Consider the following 21,723-nt stretch of genomic DNA (forward strand, 5'->3'; position numbering starts at 1 on the left):
CCCCACCCACCTTGCCTACCTCATCAGACCCTGGGGTCTAAGGCATCTGCAAGCAACATCTGTATGAGATGTTGAGCGGTTGGGCTTTTTCCTGTCTTCAATTTCTTTGAGGAACACATTGTTCTCTATTCTTGGTATGTCATATGATCATACTTAGATGGAAGACACCCACTGGGTTCTGCCCTTGAAGACATGACTAGTTTTGTGTGGTGTATGCACCTTCCTACTCTAGTGGGGCCTACTAAAGTCTCCTGAGGGCAGATTTTCAAGTCCCTTGCGCCTCCTTTACGCCGCCGTTGTGTCGCTTTTGCAACGCAGCTGCGGCGTAAAACCAGCGCCATGCTGCAGGGTATTCACAACGTGACGCATCTGGGAGATGTGTCATGTTGTAAAGCAGGAGCAGTGGGCAGCAATCTTGTAGCTCTCCTTTGCAGACAAAGGTAGAGATAAGCTCCTCACCGTTAGAGAAGAGGATGCTGATGATTATACAGTCCTGAATAGTGCTCTGATGGAGGGGTTTGGCATAACCACTGAACAATACAGGATAAAGTTCAGAGGTACCAAAAAGGCTCAGACTCAGGACTGGGGTGACTTTGTTGATTGTGCTACTAAGGCTCTGGAGGGCTGGTTACTTGGCAGTAAGGTGTGTGATTTCACAGTTATGATAGAGCAGATCCTTAATAATTGTCAACACCAGCTGTTGCATCAGTACCTGGTGGACTCTGATCTGACCTCTCCCCAAGAATTGGGAAAGAAGGCAGACAAATGGGTCAGAACCAGGGTGAAGTAGAAGGTTCAGAACCAAGGTGGAGACCAGATGAAGCGAGATTCTAAGAACTCTGATAAGTCTTCTCAAGGTCCCCAAAAATCTGCATCTGGTGGGAAGCCCCAATCATCCAAAGGAAAAGGCCAAAGGAAACCATGGTGTAAAATCTGCACACAGAAAACTCATTGGACTAATGATTGTAATAGGTCCAAAGACTCAACTCCAGCCACCATTGCTCCTAAGGCAACTGTTCCCCCTAGTTCAGCTCCAAGTGGTGGTACTCAGAATAAGGGTGTAGTAGGGTAAGCCTGGGTTCTGAGATGGGCTCTGGCCTAGTCAGAGTTCCAGATCAGGCTGTACTGATCTGTGATGGAAGCATGGATAAGTCCTCCTTTGTGAGTCCCAGTAACTTGGGCAAATATAGACAGCAGCCTTTGATTAATGGAAAAGAGGCTTTGGCATTCAGGGACACAGGGACAAGTGTCACAATGGTGACACAAGACCTTCTGGCTCCTGAGCAGATCATACTTGATGAAATGTACCAAGTGTCCAATGCTAGCAATGTCAGGATTGGCCATGCCCTGCCAGTTGTTAATTTCTCCTGGGGAGGGGTAACTGGCCTCAAGAAGGTTGTGGTAAGTGCAGACCTCCCTGTTGAATGCTTGCTTGGCAATGATTTGGAGACTTCAGCTTGGGCTGAAGTGGAGCTCAGGACCCATGCAGAAGGGTTAGGAATCCCTGCACATGTGTTTGCTGTGACTAGTGAATGTAGGGTGCGTGTGGAGCACTCACAGATTAGAAATGTTTAAACCTTCTTATAAGTTGGTGCTATGATTGTAAGGGTTGTCACTCCTAGGTTCAACTGTAGTTAAGACTAACCTAACGGTCAGTCCAATCATGCACAGTTCAATCGGTGTTTTCCCACACCTATTCTACTTATGACTTTAAATTAATTCATAATACCATCAGTATTCATGCTTTTTAATTTTCCTAGTTTTCAACAAAATTCATTTTGTATGACACAAATCATAAATTCATCATGATCATTTCAAAATTGTAAATCTCATATCCATTTGTACATAGTATTGTTTTTCTTAATTCATATTAAATCAATCAGCATTGACATTCGACACGCCCGATGCACTTCGGTACCCTCATGGTACCTTCCTCAGGGGAAATACTAGAAGGAAAAAATAATAATGTATGTATTAACTCATGAGCCCATGGAAGCTGGTTATGTATGTGCCTCATTGAATATAAATATTCATACCTCAATTGGAATAATATCTGCGAAGTCTCCCTATAAAATAAAGAGATATCTGTCTTTTACATATGATCTCACAATTTAATAGTGAGTTTAAACGCTGTCAGTCTGTATTTATTACCTAGAGGTGCTTTGAGCTAGTTGGGTCTAATGCTGAAATGCATCGGGCGTGTCGAATGTCAATGCTGATTTATTTAATATGAATTAAGAAAAACAATATTATGTACAAATGTATATGAGATTTACAATTTTGAGATGATCATGATGAATTTATGATTTGTGTCATACAAAATGAATTTTGCTGTGACCAGGACACAGGCCAAAATGTCAAAAGCTGAACAGGCCCTGGATTCTGGAAGAATGGACCATGTGACTTCCAAGAAGAGGAGCAGTAGGGTTAAGACAGTGCCTCCCCCTGACTCAGAATACAGATCAGTCTCCTGATGGAGATGATCTTAGTCCTGAATAAGGAACTGTCCCAGATGAGCATGAGCCTGATCAGGTTGAGTTCTTGGGGACAGGGGGCCCTTCCAGGACAGATCTGAGCCAGGAGCAGCCCCCTTCTTTTGAACCCCTCAGACAGCAGGCTGCTGCTGAGGCTGCTGGGAATGCTAGTGGTACCCATAAGATATATTGGGATGATGGACTCCTGTACTCAGAGAGTAGAGACCCCAAGCCTGGCGCAGCCAGGAGGCTGGTTATACCTCTGAAGTTCAGAGGTTTCCTATTAACACTAGCCCATGATATTCCCTTTTAAACAACACCAATGGTTCTGTTGGGAACACAATTATTCTGAAATATGTAATGAATACATAAAAAGAAAGGTATATTCAATGACGGATAGATCAGAAGAATCAGAAGAAATGACACTGACCATATGGGGGAAGTTAAATCTTTCAGTATTTAACCTTTTTATTTATGGAATTCAAGGTGATTTTTAGACAAGCTATCCAGAAACAAACAGAACATACATAAGAATACATACAATGAGTGAGTCGTGTGTGTTCCAAATGTTGAACTAAGGGTACAATAGATCATACATATAAACAGAACATTAGACAATATCATCTGTGAAGTACAATAGTCTCAGGGTGGTTAATTAATTATTTGGTTCTGTGGAACTCTGTACAGATGAATATATAAATAGAACGTCGACGTTTCGACCCTGTGGATGATGCGCTGATTTATGTGCATCAAAGTCAAAGTAAAAAAATCTTGTATAGCGCACATATCACCGCTAGGTCTCAAGGCGCTTGCAGATCCTTAGACTGGCTGGGTCATAGCTCATTTCACTTAGAGAACAGCCATGTTTTTAGTTCACTACAAAACCGTCGATTATCTGGAATGGATGCAAGATGGAACGGAAGCTGATTTTAAAAATACGGGGCGAGATGGGAGAAAGCTTGACCACCGTTGCGTACAGAACGAACACGCGGGGGATGTAAAAGGAGCTTAGAGCTGGGCCTAAGAGTTCTCACTGGTTGATGTTTTTTTTTTCTCAAGCTACTGAGGACCAGTGCCATAAAAGCTTCTATGTGTGAGGCTTAGAATTTTATACTGCCCTCTCTTCCTAATTGGAAGCCAATGGAGAGTCTTCAAATTGGGGGCAGATGGCGACCTGGGAGGCAGATCCAGAATTAATCGGGCTGTCCTATTCTGAGGAAGCTGTAATTTGGAAAAGAAGTCTTCGTTCATAGAGGCCAATAAGGCGTTTCCATAATCCATGCGGCTAACTATAAGGCCCTGCACCAGTGGCTTCCGGGTTTCTAGAGGTAGCCATTTAAAGATTTTTCGTAATTTCCGTAAGATGGCATAACATGTACCCAGTACGCGATTCACATGTGCTTTCATGGAAAGTTTCTTATCGATGGTAATTCCCAAGTTGCAGACGGTTTGTTTTGGGGATGGACAGGGGCCGAGTATCTGGGGCCACCAGCTGCTTGACCAATAATCTTTGGCCTTGCCAAACAGAATGATGTCGGTTTTGCTGTTATTTAACTGCAATTTATTTTGGCCCATCCAGTTGTCAATGTTGTTCATACAGTTTTTGTTTTTAAACCGGATCATGGTATTAGTTGGGTCTGGGCCAATGGTGATCAGCAGTTGAGTATCGTCTGCATAAGAGACGGCCTCAAACCCATAGGATCTAATAATCTTGGCCAGCGGTGTAACATGCATATTGAAGAGCATAGGACTCAAGATAGATCCTTGGGAAACCCCAGTACATACTGGTCGGAGGCGGGTCTTCATCAGGAATCGGCAGAATGCAATAAATAGCACAGTCACTGCCCTGGCAAAACCGACCCCAGATTAACCTCTATTATGCACCCCCATAGTAGACATCACTTTCACAATGTGGTCAATACTGAGAAACCGCATAATTACCAACTCTGTCTTGCCTCACCCGTTGTTAATAAATAGGCACTATAACGAGGATATGTAAATGAAGCACATGCACTGTATCGGAACTTGCAACCAAAGTGTTTATTTAAAAATCACGAACGCTAAGTACTAGGCCTTCATGACAGTCTTGACACTTAGTATTCAACAAGGACCCCCTGAAGATTCGGATACAATAGTTCCTAGGCCAGGGAAATAAACTGTATGACAAAAAACAACCTAGGCAACTCACATCTAAACATTATATTATATTGATGGACAACATGGCTACAATTACTTAGGAAAATATATGTCTTTTTATTATAAATCATGTAAAAACACAACATACAGATAATTTAAAACAAGGTGAACATTAAACATCAGTAAAATCTTGTCTTATCTATTGAATGTAAGACACACATATATTTGTGACAATAAATGACAACACATATGAAAACAATTAAAAAACTGGAAGTGGCAATTAGTGTCTCTACGCGCGTTTCGGCGAACCAGCGCCTTCTTCTGGAGTAGCCACACAAGCTAACTACTATTCAAGATTATGACATCATAGTTGATTAGACGCTTAGTTGATGCCCAGATGAGTTCTGGTTAGGTGATGTTATCCTTATATTCTATAGAAATGGGTTAATAAATCCCGCCTGCCGGATAGCTCATATAGATCAGTATTTGGTGGGTCTTCAACTTTCTTCGTTATTCCTAGATTTTTCAATGTATTTAAAAGATCTCTCTGCCCAAAATTATTTAGCAGAGCTCTTTAGCGGTGAAAAATTGATAAGGAAAAGGAAAATAAGGAAAATTCCGAAAAATCTAGGAATAACGAAGAAAGTTGAAGACCCACCAAATACTGATCTATATGAGCTATCCGGCAGGCGGGATTTATTAACCCATTTCTATAGAATATAAGGATAACATCACCTAACCAGAACTCATCTGGGCATCAACTAAGTGTCTAATCAACTATGATGTCATAATCTTGAATAGTAGTTAGCTTGTGTGGCTACTCCAGAAGAAGGCGCTGGTTCGCCGAAACGCGCGTAGAGACACTAATTGCCACTTCCAGTTTTTTAATTGTTTTCATATGTGTTGTCATTTATTGTCACAAATATATGTGTGTCTTACATTCAATAGATAAGACAAGATTTTACTGATGTTTAATGTTCACCTTGTTTTAAATTATCTGTATGTTGTGTTTTTACATGATTTATAATAAAAAGACATATATTTTCCTAAGTAATTGTAGCCATGTTGTCCATCAATATAATATAATGTTTAGATGTGAGTTGCCTAGGTTGTTTTTTGTCATACAGTCTTGACACTTAGACCTGATCCCTTATCCCCCCAGCCAATTGCCAAAGCAGCTTCGCGCCCCAAGACCTTCAGACCGGCTGCTGCTGAAGAAATACAAAAGGATTAAGGTATGTGCGCAATTCTACATACCGTCCAGATTGACCTACATTTTAATGAAACAGAGACCTGAGGTTTCCTTATTTATTGTTTTTAGAATCATTACATCATGTAAGTCTTTTTTCGGCTGACAAATCTCTCCATCCCCTTAAAGTTGATGAACAACGAATAACACACCTACGAATTTTGATGGGGAGCGCAACTTCCTTAAAATAGCTCTCCTCCCTACTTTTAACTCTGACACACGATAGAACCTGACCATATGTCATTATATTCATAGGCTGTCCATATATTCCAGTCCTAATGAAGACCCGCCTTCGATGCACATAAATCAGCGCATCATCCATAGGGTCGAAACGCCGACGTTCTATTTATATATTCATCTGTACAGAGTCCCACAGAACCAAAGAATTAATTAACCTCCCTGAGACTATTGTACTTCACAGATGATATTGTCTAATATTCTGTTTATATGTATGATCTATTGTACCCTTAGTTCAACATTTGGAACACACAGTCACCAGTCACGACTCACTCATTATATGTATTCTTATGTATGTTCTGTTTGTTTTTGGATAGCTTGTCTAAAAACCACTTTGAATTCAATATATAAAAAGGTTAAATACTGAAAGATTTAACTTTCCCCATATGGTCAGTGTCATTTCTTCCGATTCTTCTGATCCACCCGTCATTGAATATACCTTTCTTTTTATGTATTCATTACATGTTTCAGAATAATTGTGTTCCCAGCAGAACCATTGTTGTTATTTAATTACCCACCCAGGTTCTGAGGGTTACTGGGTTACCCCATTAGTGTAATGGCGTTCTAGTGCAGGGGCATACCTGCAAGGGTCTTATCCCACATTTAGTTGTACCACAGAGAAACGGTATACACCTGTTACAACGCAACTTTTACAACTACCTACCATTACAACGCAACTTTTACAACGCATACCATTACAACGCATTGCGCTGGGGGGGCGCTCTAGGATAGGGAATAAGTTTAATTTACTATCCAACACCTTCCCTAGTGTCCACGGGGACTGGAGTTGGAATAGTAAATTATACTTACCACTATCCAGCACCTCTAAGCGCTATGCGTTGTAATGGTATGCGTTGTAATGGTCGCGTTGTAATGGTAGGTAGTTGTAATGGTATGCGTTGTAACATGGTACATCCCAGAGAAACATAACATGTCAGAAAAGGAAACGTTATCCTACACAGAGGAATATATTAATAAATTAATTCAGGAACACGCTGAATTCGACTACTTAGGCACACGATTGTCGCCGGTAGTCACTACCCTAAATGACAAATTGACACGTCTAGAAAGACTGGAGAAAAAATTAATTAGAACACGCTTGCATGGACATCTATTAACCAAGTACTTGCAGGAAAACATTATCCCAAAGGGGTTACAAGTACGCAACGAACCAGGGATCTTCATTGAATTACCCAAATTTCGTGAGGGATTTAGCTACGTGGCCAACACCTGCTCCAGACACTGGATGGTGTTAGGTGTCGAAACAGCACTGGAGTATGTAAAGCAACTAACCCAAGATATTCAAGAACTTAAAAAAGAGATCTTAGAAGATAAATCTCTAAGAAACGCCAGAGAGGCATTGGAACGGGAAGAGAAGGCCACAGCGGAGTTCAACACCATAACACTAAACAAAAAACTGGAAAAACTAGCTAAAGACGTCAAGGCGTATGATAAGAAAGTTACATATCCCTACACCAGTGACGAATACTACATCCAGGACTCCCAGGGATATTACACTAACCGCAACAGACAGAATAACAGAAGATTCGCTACTTTTTCGAATTCTTCATTTGGGAGTGGCCCAGAGAGTGACTCTGAGAGTATTTTGTGAGGGTATGGTTAACAGATTGATTCTTATACATAGATCTGAACCACCCTTGTTCGAGTAGTAAATAAGTTTGGTCCTGAAAAAATGCCACGATCATTTTGACATCTAAGGGCATGAAACATGTTGACCGTCATTCTCACTTAAAAACTTGAAGAGACTACTAGGATCTCTACATTCAAGTATCACTGATTTTAACCATGACATTGAAACCGCCAATTAAAGTTGGTTTAGCGGGCTTCCATAGTTATTTTTAATCCACACATTTCCCACACTCAACTCAGTCTGTAAATACACCACACATCCCACACACACACACACACCTTATGTACAGCAAAGACCACGGTCTATAAAAGATCTCCGGCAAAGAGGCCCCCATGTGGGTCCGTTGGGCATTGCAGCGCTGGCCCAACAATGAGCTTCCCTAAGATGAAGCATGACACCTTCTGGGGTGTGTGAGGGCCCTTGCTCCTTAGAGGAGCTATTTCCCCCTTCTTCTTTCTGACTGCTAGGAACAGCACACTTCATTATTTACAGGTCACACAAACGTTGACATCACTGATAACATGTGAAGTGACTGGTGTAAAAGAAAGTAATGTAAAAAAAATGAAAACAGCAAATTTCAGTAAAGTAGACTCGTGGCCCCCGACCAGACTACAGAAAACATGACAGCCCTCAAGAATGCCACACGCACACATCACCAGCTGATCCGCACCACCAAAAGGACAACATTCAAAGAACGACTGGACAACAACAACCACAACTGCAAGGAACTCTTCAGCATCGTCAAAGAGCTATCCAACCCCAGCACCTGCAACAACGACATCACACCCTCGCAAGACCTCTGCGACTCACTCGCATCGTTCTTCCACCGCAAGATCGCCGACATACACAACAGCTTCGGCGCACAGACCACGCACCCAACCACCGAACCAACGCCCCCACCACCGCCCTCTGCAATCGGACCCCGGTCAGCACCGAAGACACCACCCGCACGATGAACACTATCCACTCTGGATCCCCAACCGACCCCTGCCCTCACCACGTCTTCAACAAGGCCGACTCCATCATCGCACCACAACTCCGGGACATCATCAACACCTCCTTCGCCACCGCTACCTTCCCAGAGAGCTGGAAACATGCCGAGCTCAGCACCCTCCTGAAGAAACCCACCGCGGACCCCACGGACCTCAAGAAATTCCGCCCCATCTCGCTCCTCCCGTTTCCTGCCAAAGTCATCGAGAAGACCGTCAACAAACAACTCGCCGCCTTCCTCGAGACAAACGGATCACTCGACCCCTCACAGTCTGGTTTCCGAGCTAACCACAGTACCGAGACCGCCCTCATTGCAGCTACCGACGACATCAGATCCCTGCTTGACAACGGGGAAACAGCTGCCCTCATCCTCCTGGATCTCTCAGCAGCGTTCGACACAGTATGCCACCGCACACTAATACAGCACCTCAGCAACACCGGAATCCAAAGGAATGCACTGGGGTGGATCATCTCGTTCCTTGCTGGAAGAACCCAGAGAGTCTGCCTCCCCCCGTTCCGATCCACGGCCACCGAAGTCATCTGCGGATCCTCGCTCAGCCCCACCCTCTTCAACGCCTACATGAGCCCCCTCGCAGCCATCGCACGCCAACACAACCTTAACATCTCCCACGCCGACGATACCCAGCTGATCCTCTCCCTCACCAACGACCCCACCACCGCCAGAGCCAGCCTCCAGGAAGGAATGAAAGACGTTGCGGAATGGATGAAGATCAGCCGTCTGAAACTGAACTCAGACAAGACGGCAGTCCTCATCCTGGGACCATCTCCCTCAGCCTGGGACGACTCCTGGTGGCCCCCTGCCATGGGCATCGCCCCCAAGCCAACAAACCATGCCCGCAACCTGGGCTTCATCCTGGACTCCTCCCTCCTGATGTCCAAGCAAGTCAACGCTGTCTCGTCGTCCTGCTTCAACACCCTGCGCATGCTCCATAAGATCTTCCAGCGGATCCCTACCGAAACCAGGAAAACGGTCACCAGGCCCTCGTCACCAGCCGACTGGACTACGGGAACACCCTCTATGCGGGAACCACAGCCAAACTCCAGAAAAGACTCCAGCGCATACAGAACGCTTCTGCATGACTCATCCTGGACATCCCCTGTCGCAGCCACATCTCTGCCCATCTGAAAGACCTTCACTGGCTCCCCGTCAACAAGAGGATCACGTTCAGGCTCCTCACCCACGCACACAAGGCTCTCCACGATATGGGCCCAAAGTACCTCAACAGCCGCCTAGCATTCTACACTCCCACTCGCCAGCTCCGATCCGCCAGCCTCGCCCTCGCCACCGTCCCACGTATCCGAAGATCCACCGCCGAAAGAAGATCCTTCTCATACCTGGCGGCCAAGACATGGAACTCCCTCCCCACCCACCTACGGCTGACCCAGGACCATCTCTCCTTCAGGAAACAACTCAAGACCTGGTTGTTCGAGCAGTAACGACCCCCCCACCCCCCAGCGCCTTGAGACCCTAGCGGGTGAGTAGAGCGCTTTACAAATCTCATGATTGATTGATTGATTGGCTTCCAAAAGTAGAGGAATGGCACTCTGATATTTCTTAACCAGCTCCTCCTGTGAACCGAAGAGTTTGGTAGGAGGACTTCCTTTGTGATGGAATTGCCTTCTGAAGTAGTGGGAGCTTGCATTCACTGCTTTTGAAGCACTGACTGGGAGGATGTGACCTAACGGTCAGAGCTGCCAACTTTGGAGCTGGAGAACCACGTTCGAGCCTCAGCGTTGTATCAACATCCTGTTGTTTTGGGCACATCACTTAATCTCCATGTGCCTACCAAAAGTAAATGTGTCCTTGGGTAACGTAACTGATGCTCATGTAAAGCGCTCCAATACCTTCGGTCGAGTTTGCGCAAAAAAAAAAAGCCAAGCACCCTATTAGTAATGAACCTATACCAAGGAGCAAATGCTTGTACTCTAAAAAAATTAATCCATTCCAGAGTGCAGAACCACAGTCCTCACTAAAATGAATACATTCTTATTGTTATGTTACATAAGGGTGGGCGTAGTTCGCGAAGTAGCGCTACTCGAAGCTACGCGAAGTGAACTTCGCACTACGCGAACTTCACGTAGCACTACGCGAGCTGCGTAGTAGCATCTTCACACTGTGCAAGATGAGTTTCAATGATTGCATAGTGCGGACAAGCATCCGGCACTGTGAAATCATTGAAAACGGCATCTTGCACAGCTTGCAGTTTTCTGCTGCTCGAGTAGATTTTTACTCGAGCGGCAGCTTTCTCAACGCGAACTGGTAGTTTCTCATTGCGAGCGGTCGTGATCATGCGCAACCACTCGCAATGAGAAACCTGACCTCCCCGCGTTGAGAATCTCGCCGGGATGTCATTTTGCTTGCTCGCGGTCGAGAATATGACGTTGAGGACCGCGAACAAGCAAAAAATGACCGCTGCACTACGCGTGTTCGCACTGTGCTACGTGCAGCTCGCGTAGTGCGAAGTTGCGCAAACTTCGCAAACTAAGCGAGCGTAGCATAGTGCTTTGCCCAGGGTTAATGTTACATTGCTTTGTTAGTCAATGTGAAACAGCAGCATGCGCGTTTCCATGAGATTCAAAGCTAAGGTCCCAGTAGAGGGCGTGTCCTTTCAGGCGATCCTGAAAGGCTGGACAACCCCCGGTGCTTGGGGGGACAGGGGACATGCTTTCAACAGATGCTACGGCTGCAGAGACATGCGCTGTGCTGGTTTGCCATTGCTGCAGGGGGGTTTGCACAGAAATGTTGCACGTGAGGCCTGGTGGAGCCCAGGGCGTATTGAGGGGGTGGGGGTATTTAAAGCCCCATTTCTTAGGCATGCCGTTTGGGTTTGTAGCTCTATACCAGCTGGGCCTCTTGTAGCCTGGGGCAGTGTGCTCATCTGCAGCCCCCCCCCCCCCCCCCTCGCCAGTGTGGATAAAGACATTGATCGTACACTCTAACAGTGGGATCAATAAACACACTCATGAGAGGCCCTCTCTGCTGCCCTCCCCAGCCCCATACGCCCCCCAGGGGTCAGGAGATTAGCAATCAGTTCCTCCTGCGGTTCCGTTTGCAGAGCCTGATAAGCAGAGCAGGGGGTTAATTAGGCTTATATGCATTTACATCTTAATGCTACTTATTTTTAATTTAAAAGCAGATATAAAAAGAACCACAGTGAATATAAAGAAAGAAATATAAAGAAAGAAAATTTAAATAAATGCACCAGAGAATTCGACCCCGGTTTACAAGACACGCAAGGAAAGACACATTTTAATAGTAACTTGTTCTTCTATCGCGATAACTGTTGCTATGGTTTAAGATACAGAAATCCTTATGGTGGACCGCGCTTTTTGTTTAAAAACAGCAGAACATTCAAATGCTCTGCAGAAAATCGAGGTAATAGACGTCAACATGGTATTTGAGGAAGCATCGTGAATTGAAGGATCTCTGTTGAAATCTGTAAGCTACTTGCAGCCAGAGGCTAAACCGCAACTCCGCCTTTCATCCTGCCGAGGTCTATCCATTGAGGTTTGGGCAATAGTAACTGTTTGAAAGTGGGTTATTGGTAGGGGCAAATGTAGGTCTGCCACTGGCAATAAGGCCACTAACACATGATAGGACTCAGCATAGGTCTTAGAAAATTATTCCTTTGCTCAACCCTTGGTAACGTGGCTGCGAACAGACAGGCTTAACTTCAAAGACAGGCATGTAAAGCATTCAAAAACACCATTTCAGTAAATAATTCAGACACAACACAAAATAAAAATCCAATTTATAAAAATATGTAATATTTTTATCTTTTAAATGACACCAAAACGAAAATAATCCACTGTAGGGAACCAGAGATATGAATTTTTAAAGATTAGTCACTTTCTTTTTTTTTTTAAATTTTTTTTATTCATCATCATCAAGATTACAATTTCATTTTCATTATGTATTTCGCCAGGATAAAAAAATCAGATAACATTCATCATAAAATTAATTCCTTAACAAGTTCGTAAATTCATGCTTACATTTAGTAAATTCTGTCCATACTAGTTCTTGCAAATTCGATATAATACTTAAGACAGATTATTAATTATCTTACTGTATGCTTATAACTCCCCCAGCTTTTGCTTCCATGCTATTATTGGAGCCCATATTCGTCTCGCAGCTTCTCTTCTTACCCTTCCCTTTTTTTCATATAGAGCCTGTTCAAAGGTGAAGATCGCCAACAGCCTAGAAACCCATTGATGTAATGTCGGTGGTCTAGGATCTTTCCATAGCGATGCTATACATAATCTACTTAGTACCATGGCTATATACAAAAACTCATAGTGAGGTACTACCACGCCATCTTTGGCTACTCCTAAAATCATAACTTCGTCTGACAGTGATATATTCATTCCCAGTGATTTATGAAAAAATTGTTCCAAATCTTGTTTATAGCTATCTAAACCAGGACATGAAGCAAACATGTGAATCGTATCAGCTTGGGTAGAGTGACATCTTGGACAGATTATCCCGCTTGTTCCACCCCACTGTGCCACCCTGTGGGGGGTATGATACAGTTCATACAATGTTTTATATTGCTGGGTTTGCAAATTTGTTGTTCTCAGCACCGTATTTGACATTATTAACGATTTCTCAGCCTCATTCCCTGTCAACCCTAGTTTAGTTCCCCATTTCTCAAACATTTTTTTAGAGTCATCCTCCTTATATTTACATATTTCTACATACAGCTGCGATATGGAGCACCCTGATTCATTTCTTAAGTCTTCCATCAGATCTACCTTTTGCATATCAACCTCCCCGCCCCTCTTTCTTGATAGGACTGACCTAATTTGTAAATATTGGTAAAAATCTCTATGCCTTAAATTATAAAGCCGTTGCGCATTTTCATAAGTGATAATTACCCCTGTCGGCCCTACGAGGTCTCCTATAGTTTTTACCCCTTGCCTGTCCCAATCTTTCATTATGGAATCATGGAATATTCCTGGAAACGATGGATTCCCATATAGTGGTGTATAATAGTTCATTCTACCCAATTTTAGCTTCTTTTTAAGGATAGACCATATGGTTATTGCAGCCCCCAGGGTCTTAAACCGTACCTTCTTGTAATAGCTTTTCTCATCATATTTGAGCAGCCAGCTATCCGAATCCTTGACCAAAAGCTCGTATACATCCGGAATCATATCCCTCCCTCTCCATTTATCCGTTATATCTCCCCCCAGCATCCCTCTTATAAATTGTAAAACTGTTGCCCAATAATAGGCTTTGAAATCGGGAAGCATCAACCCACCACGTTCTCGGGGCAGCGACAGAAATTTTTGGCTGCGTCGTGTTCTTCCTCCTGCCCATATAAACCTGTTTGTTACCCCTTCTAGCTCTCTGAACCATTTATTGTCAAATAGTAGGGGAATGGACCTAAAAAGATAAAGATAAAACACTTTAGGCGAAAAGGACATTTTTATCAAGTTGCATCGGCCAATTGTAGTCAAATGTAGGTTGTTTAATCGGTTAAAATCAGTTTTAGCCTTACGTATTATAGGTTCTAAATTCTTCTCCACTACTGTTGTAATATCGGAGGAGATTAAAACCCCTAAATATATCGCTGTTTCGGTGACTCTTTGATCTGCCAACGTTATTTTATTATTTATTACAACTTGTGTTTTATCTGCGTTTAGCTTATATCCTGATAGTCTTCCATATATAGCTGCCTCTGCTTCTATTGCCCGTAATGCGGTTTCTGGATCACAGGAGGTAACCGCCAGATCGTCCGCATACCCCAGAATTTTAGTTTCGTGTCCATTCAAGACAATTGGCCGTATGTCTATATTCTGTTCTATTTTCCTGATAAATGCATCTATATATAGGGCGAAGAGAAGTGGAGAGCAAGGACATCCCTGTCTAGTTCCCCGCCCAATCATTATCTCTTTGCTCACTTCACCCATAATTCTTAGTTTAATTCTTGGATTCACATATAAAGCCCTAACAGCCTTTATGAAACCACTCCCAAGGTTTACCTTCTCTAATACTGCCCAGAGGAATCCCCACGAGACCCTATCAAATGCTTTTTCTGCATCTAACAATATTAATGACATAGGGTCTCGTGAGGCTGCCGTATTTAAAGATTAGTCACTTTCTAGTGCTTAGAAACCAACAGTGCCCCTTAAGTCATTTTGTTTTCTGTCAGGGACACACATTTACAAATTGTTCTGAAGAATTCTCACCACTGTAGTGGGCCGCCTTCTTCAGCAAGCGGGGTCCAGTTAGAACACCTTCCTGGCGTTCTGCTTGCGGGTCCCAAAGTATCCAACACGCAATCCAAGGTTCTGGAATCTCCAAGAGGGTCCTTGAAAGTGTGAAACTTCAATTCCGCAATCCACTTGAACAAAACCCTTACAAATCCACTGGTACTCCAGGCTTTGAATTCTTTGTGGAGCTGTCCAGGTGAGCTCTGTTAACGTGTAGCTTGCAAGTAATCCACTCTTAGTCCTTTGGCAGCAAGGTAATCCACAGGGCTGCAGTTTTACTTGGTGCAGTCTTCAGAGGTCAGGCCTTAGAAATCTTTGCACAGCAAACTTCGCAGCAGGGCACTTCTTGCTTCAGTAAGTTTTAAGCAGCAGATCTGGAAGGCTCAGATACTTATTCAAAATTCTCTGGGTCAAGCACCAGGTCACTGCTGACCAATGAGAGCAGGGCAACTCTCATGGCTATTACCACATCCTGTGGAGTGTGGCATTAGTTTCTCCCAGAGTGCATCATTCTTCCAAATCCATAATGGCTGATTTTCCAGCAAGGAGGTAAGAGCTGGCTAAACACACCCCTTAACATCTGCACATACCTTTCTTAAGCCAAGCCCTGACTCTGGGTCACGACTGTCTTAGTGGATTGAAACCCAGGCCTCCCTTCTGCCTTTGAAGAACGTAGTTTACAACGCCACCTCCTGGCCTGGCATTCCTATAGAACAGATCACTGCCCTCCCAGCAGCCTGGCTAATCCACTTAACTCTGACCAATCAGGGCAGACAACTGAAAGGCTGAATTTGGACTTACAAACTAGAAAGTCTCATAACTTATTGTATGTACACTTTAGGAGAAATTCAACAATATAATATTGTTGGATTTACTACGACCATTCTGGGAAGTCTTTGAATGGTCCGGCTAGTCCTCTCCTATCAATATTTATTAATCAATCACTTCCTACCATGTTAACCTATGGGCCATGGGGTTTGCAATGGGGAAAATGACTTGCGCCACTTTTGTAGCACCAGGTCTTATAAAACCATATTTTATAAGTATTTCCCTAATTTCTACCGGACCCTCACCTTCTGTGCAACTAGAGGAGACTTCAGGGGTTCTGAATCTGCAGAAATATTGCAGATCATCCTTACCCAATTCTTCCAGCATCAAAGTCGAATTTGAGCACCTCTTTAATACAATGTGGGGAGTGAAATGTAAAATTTCACTTTACCCAGGCCTATAAAAACTCATTTTATAAGGGCGCTCCTTATAGATAACTGACCCCCCACCCCTGGGATACCTAGGGGTGACCCTGGGGGTCCATAATATGCAAAACCATGGTAGGTTTTTAATTTTTAAGGGCCCCTACCCCCAAAGTCGAGTTTGGGCACAATTTAAGGTTTAAAAGCTGTCCTGGCCACCAGTGCAGCTTTTAAACTGACCTCAGGCTTCAGCACTGCACACATGCTGGTGAGAGAATCTGCTGGCCTCTAAACTGCCATGCCCCAGGATACTGGAGACTTCTAGGTAGTTTCAATCCCCTGCCCTATTACATACTAGGGGCTTAGGTGGTAGGTCATGCCAACTACAGGGGTACCCCACCATACTATAGTGTACCCTAGTGTATGTTGGGTGTCTTAACTGTGTTCTAATGTGTTCCTTTTAGCTTGGCACTGGCCCTGGGTCTGGTTAAACAGAGCCCAGGGTCAGCCAGAGTCAGTTGCCACCAGTTCCAGTCAGCAAGAAGTGGGGCGTGCCCAGGGCACAGGATGACTTTGCAACACAGCCCCCCCCCCCCACCAAACGAAAGGTGTTGGGTTACTAACCTACACCCTGGTAGTCCTCATTGGCTAAGTGGAAAAACCTGGAAAGTCCATCTGCATTGGCATGGGCCACCCCAGGTCTGTGTTCCACTGTAAAGTCCATTCCCTGTACGGGAATGGACCACCTTAACAGCTTGGGATTCTCGCCTCTCATCTGCATGAGCCACCTGAGAGGCCTGTGGTCAGTTTGAACACGATAGTGAGTCCCAAACAAATATGGTCTCAACCTTTTCAGTGACCACACCACAGCAAAAGCCTCTCTCTCAATGGCACTCCACCTCTGCTCTCTGGGAAGAAGCCTCCTGCTAATAAAGGCAACTGGCTGGTCAAGGCTCCCTCCATTCAGCTGTGACAAAACTGCACCAATCCCTTGCTCTGAAGCATCAGTCTGAACTACAAATTATTTTGTGTAGTCAGGGGCCAGTAACACTGGTGCTGAACACATAGCAGCTTTCAGAGTGTCAAAAACCTTCTGACACTCTGGGGTCCAAATCACTTTTTTGGGCCTCTTTTTAGAAGTCAGTTCTGTTAGGGGCCCCACAATGGTCCCATAATTTTGAACAAACCTTCTATAGTACCCTGTCAGTCCAAGAAATGCCCTGACCTGAGTCTGGGTAACAGGAGCTGTCCAATCCAAAATAGTTTGGATTTTAGCTTGGAGAGGCTGTACATGGCCCCCACCTACCTGGTGGCCCAGGTACACCACAGAACTCTGCCCTATTTGGCACTTGCTTGCCTTAATAGTCAGGCCTGCCTGCTGCATAGCCTGAAGCACTTCCCTTAGGTGGTTTAAGTGATCCCCCCAGGTAGAACTGTATACAGCTATATCATCCAGGTAAGCTGCACTGAACTGTTCCAACCCAGACAAGACTCTGTTCACCAACCTTTGGAAGGTGGCAGGTGCATTCTTTAATCCAAAGGGCATTACCTTGAACTGATAATGTCCCTCTGGTGTGGAGAATGCTGACCTCTCGTTTGCTCCATCAGTGAGGGCAATCTGCCAGTAACCTGAAGTCAAATCAAAAGTACTCAGGTACTTAGCAGCCCCTAACCTATCAATGAGCTCATCAGCTCTAGGTACCGGGTGAGCATCCGTCTTGGTGACTGCATTCAAACCTCTGTAGTCCACACAGAACCTTAACTCCTTGGGTCCCCCCTGAGGATTAGGTTTAGGTACCAGTACCACTGGACTGGCCCCTGGACTCTCAGACGGTTCAATTACCCCCAGCACCAGCATCTTTGCAACCTCAGCTTTAATGCTGGCTCTGACAGGGTCCGACGACCTGTACAGTTTATTTTTGACAGGTCGGCTGTCACCAGTGTTAATGTGGTGCACACACACCTCAGTGATGCCTGAAACAGGCCAGCAAACTGCTCCAGCACCTGCTTACACTCTCTGTGTTGCTGGTCTGTCAACTTGGGAGAGAGCACAACTCCCTCCACTGACCCATCTTGCACATTAGTGGAGAGGAGGTCGGGCACAGGCTCAGTTTCCTCCTCCACACCCTCATCAGTGGCCAGTAACATGGTCATGTCTGCCCTGTCATGGTGGGGTTTCAATCTATTCACATGCAGGACCCTGTGAGGGTTCCTGGGGGTGCCAAGGTCAACCAAATAGGTAACCTCAACCTTTTCTAAGATTGGATAGGGCCCACTCCACTTGTCATGGAGGGCCCTGGGAGCCACAGGCTCCAACACCCACACCAACTGTCCTGGAGTATACTCAGGCATAGTAGCTTTTTGATCATACCAGTGCTTCATTAGCTCCTGGCTGGCCTGCAGTTTCCTGTTTGCCTTGTACATGTACTCTGCCATTCTAGATCTCAGGCCTAGCACGTAATCAAGCAAATTGTCCTTAGCTTCTTTAAGAGGCTTCTCTAAAGACTCTCTTAGCAGGCTCAATGGCCCCCTCACAGGGTGTCCAAACACCAGCTTAAAAGGACTGAAACCAACCCCTTTCTGTGGCACCTCCCTGTAGGCAAACAGTAAGCATGGGAGGAGAACATCCCATCTCCTCCTGAGTTTCTCTGACAACCCATTTATCATGCCCTTCAGGATTTTGTTGAATCTCTCAACAAGACCATTTCCTTGTGGGTGATAGGGGTGGTGAACTTGTAGTTGACACCACACTCATCCCACATAGCAGTCAGATAGCTGGACAGGAAGTTCGTGCCCCTATCTGACACCACCTCTTTTGGAAAGCCCACTCTGGTGAACACACCAAGCAGTGCTCTAGCCACCACAGGTGCATCAATGGTTCTAAGAGGTATGGCTTCAGGGTACCTAGTAGCATGGTCAACTACCACTAAGATATACCTATTCCCTGATGCAGCAGGTGTGTCCAAGGGACCAACAATGTCCATCCCCACCCTTTCAAAAGGAACCCCAACCACTGGCAGTGGTATTAGGGGGAGCCTTTGTCTTGCCCCCTGCCTTGCCACTGGTCTGACAGGTGACACAGGAGCTGCAAAACTCCTTTACCTTTTCAGACATATTGGGCCAGTAGAAATGGTTCACCAACCGGTTCCATGTCTTTGTCTGTCCCAAATGTCCTGCCAAGGGGATATCATGACCCAAAGTCAGGATGAACTCTCTGTACTTCTGGGGCACCACCAATCTCCTGGTGGCCCCCTCCTTGAGGTTTCTGGCCTCAGTATAAAGCAGTCCATCTTCCCAGTAGAGTTTGTGAAACCCACTGTCATCCCCCTCCTCTTGCTTAGAAGCAATCCGCCTCAAGCTCTCAAGGGTCACTGGGACAGTCACGCTGTCCCTGACTGAACTCCTCTCTGGAGGGTCCACCTGCTCCTGTCAGTTCTGCCAAATCTGACAGCTCTGGCATGGATGGAGTCCCTCCCTCAGAGGCCAAATCCTCCTCATCAGGGTTAGATTCTTCCTGCACCTCTGGAGTTCCCTGGGCTGCTCACCAGGCCCAGTGCCCTTGTCCTTGGATGCTTGGCCCTTTGTTCGAGGGTCCATGTGTCCAGCCCCTCCCTTCTGGCTAGTCTGTGACCTAGTCACAGCACATACCCACTCAGGGAGGTCCAATATTTTCATATGGCGTCCTCTCGCCACCTCTGACCACGCAGAGGCTTCAAGATCGTTGCCCAGTAAACACTGGACTGGGAGCACCTTTGACACAGCTACCTTCATAGGGCCTGTCACACCTCCCCATTCCAAATCCACCACAGCCATGGGATGGAGTTTGGTAGTGCTGTCTGCATATGTCACCTGGTGAAATTCACCAGGTAACAACCTCTCTGGGGGCACCAGTTCATCCAGGACCATAGTTACACTAGCCCCAGTGTCTCTGAAAGCCTCAATCTCAGTACCATTCACTTTAGGCCTCTGCCTGTACTTGTCCATGTTTGGAGGTAAGGCAGCAAGGGTGGCAATACTCACCCCACCCAGGGACACTAAGGTTGCTTCCACCACCTGCCTGTTCTGTACACCACCCTCCACCCCTACACTGACACTGGCAATCCCTGTGGATGGCCCCTTAGGGGGGACTTTCTTGGCACAGACAGCATCTCCCTGCTTATGCCCTGGCTGGTTACAGTCAAAGCACTTATCCACCTTTGAGGGATCAAAGAACCTACCAGGCTTTCCCTGAAACCCCCTCCCTTTGAATTTGGGTTGGCTCGGGCCCCCCCTCGCTGTGCAGGTTTTTGTGGGTCTTTGGAGGACTCCTTAGGATTTTGACCTTCATTTCCCTGGGTTTTCCCCTGGGGAGGGACCTGACCTCCTTTTTTCTGGTCACCCCCTGATGCTGAATGGAAACCCGGGATATCACCCACTCATCAGCTGATTCCCCCAGCTCTCTGGGGTCTGTCAGCTTAGAGTCCACTAGATACTGGCGTAACTTCTTTTCTACACAATGAGTCAAAATGTGTTCCTTCAAAAATAAATTATACAATCCCTCATATGTGTCAACTTTGTTACCAACAATCCAGCCTTCCAGTGCCTTTATTGAAACGTCCACAAAGTTTACCCAAGACTTTGAACTCAATTTCTGGGTGCTTCTAAACTTCACCCTGTACTGTTCTGGAGTCAGACCAAATCTCTTGACTAAGCATGCCTTCATCTGCTGGTATGATTCTGCATCCTCTCCCTTCAGGGTCAGGAGCCTATCCCTCCCAGCTACTGGAATCAACTCCCACAGGAGTGCACCCCAATACCTAGAGTGAACCCTACTCATTTTAAGGGCCCTCTCAAAAGCTGCTAGCCACTTGTCAATGTCATCGCCCTCAGTGTACTTGGGCACTATGCCTTTGGGAAGTTTAGGTTCAAATCTACCACCCCTAGACATTTCAGCATCTTCTTCACTTTCGCTGCCACCATTCCTTTTCTCCTCCCTCTCCCATTTTCTCTCAGCCAATTCGAATTTATCTTTCTCCAAGGCAATCAACTCTAATTGAGCCTGAAGCTTTCTCTCTGCAAGGGACAGTAGTGGTACCTGAGTAAGGGACCCTTCCCCACTCCCACCACCACCTTGATTCACCTGGCTAACACTAGTCACAATGGGAACGGTCTCATCCTCACCCTCCTCTCGAGTGAGGTTGGGGGGAACATCTTCCCACCCCCTTGGGTTCTCCTCCACTGCCCTGGCCCGGGCCTTTAGGGACTCAAGCAACCCTGCCTTCCTCATCTTCTTTGCAGGACGCAGCCCCCTAAGCCTACACTGTTCTCTAAGATCCGCTATCTTAAACTGGGAAAGTTTAGCCAGGTCCAGCGCCATGGTTCCCTAGTTTTGGGTCACAAAAACTAGGCACAATAGACTTAGAACAATTTGGAAAAATCAAAACAATGGATTAAAAACAGTTTAGTCCAAATTCGAAAAATCAAACACAAAAGTTTTGTTCTAAGGCAATTTAGAGGATTTTTATAATCTTAAATTATTCACTGAAAGGTGTACTTTTTAAACACAAGTCCTCATCCACA

At 45.4% G+C, this 21,723-nt stretch overlaps 1 protein-coding gene across 2 annotated transcripts in view; it reads right to left on the bottom strand.

Moving 5' to 3' along the window:
• LOC147717629 (major histocompatibility complex class I-related protein 1-like) overlaps positions 1–21,723 on the bottom strand; it is a 348,562-nt gene that overhangs the window by 159,002 nt on the left and 167,837 nt on the right. The window lies entirely within an intron of this gene.

This window comes from Lissotriton vulgaris, chromosome 5 (genome assembly GCF_964263255.1).
Source record: "Lissotriton vulgaris chromosome 5, aLisVul1.2, whole genome shotgun sequence".
Lineage (NCBI taxonomy): Eukaryota > Metazoa > Chordata > Amphibia > Caudata > Salamandridae > Lissotriton > Lissotriton vulgaris.